The sequence below is a fragment of the Lepus europaeus genome, unplaced genomic scaffold (genome assembly GCF_033115175.1).
Source record: "Lepus europaeus isolate LE1 unplaced genomic scaffold, mLepTim1.pri SCAFFOLD_522, whole genome shotgun sequence".
Classification (NCBI taxonomy): domain Eukaryota; kingdom Metazoa; phylum Chordata; class Mammalia; order Lagomorpha; family Leporidae; genus Lepus; species Lepus europaeus.
Genome location: NW_026909399.1, coordinates 162 through 993, shown reverse-complemented (window position 1 = coordinate 993; position 832 = coordinate 162).

The following is an 832-nucleotide window of genomic DNA, read 5'->3' as shown; positions in this document are numbered from 1 at the left end:
GTTCTGAATAGAAAGGGGGAAGAAGTAAGTTTATAGACTTTGCAGTAAATACAAAATTACTACATTTTACCAACAAAAACCCTAGTATTTTAAGGCAAAACCATTTTCTTATCTCTTTTCTGCTATCATGAAACAATCCAAAAAAGGAAATTTCAAGCTGGGGTGCAAGAATTCCCTCTCAAAGTGTAAACATAAAATAAAACAGGCTTTACCAAAAAGGGAAAAAATAACTAATAACAGTTAAAAAGGGGAAAAAGCATAAGAGAGAAAAATGCACTAAACAAAATGAATAAGAAAATAAAACAGGTTTCAGGTTATTTTGAGCCCAGTGACTCAAAGGTGGTTAAAATGTATGACAGCCTTGGCCGGTGTCACGGCTCAATAGGCTAATCCTCTGCCTTGCAGCGCCAGCACACCGGGTTCTAGTCCCGGTTGCCCCTCTTCCAGGCCAGTTCTCTGCTATGGCCCAGGAGTGCAGTGGAGGATGGCCCAAGTGCTTGGGTCCTGCACCCGCATGGGAGACCAGGAGAAGCACCTGGCTCCTGGCTTCGGATCAGCACGATGTGCTGGCCGCAGTGGCCATTGGAGGGTGAACCAACGGCAAAAAGGAAGACCTTTCTCTCTCTCTCTCTCTCTCACTGTCCACTCTGCCTGTCAAAAAAAAAAAAAAAATATGTATGGCAGCCTAAAAATCAAAACGATCAAATAGAAGGGTATGATCTGTACACAAGTATCTGCAGACAGACGTGTGTTTCTGTCACTGGTGCAGACGGAGCTACATCAGGCACAGCAGGAGTGGGCGGAGGACCCAAGATATGTCTGCACGCACAAG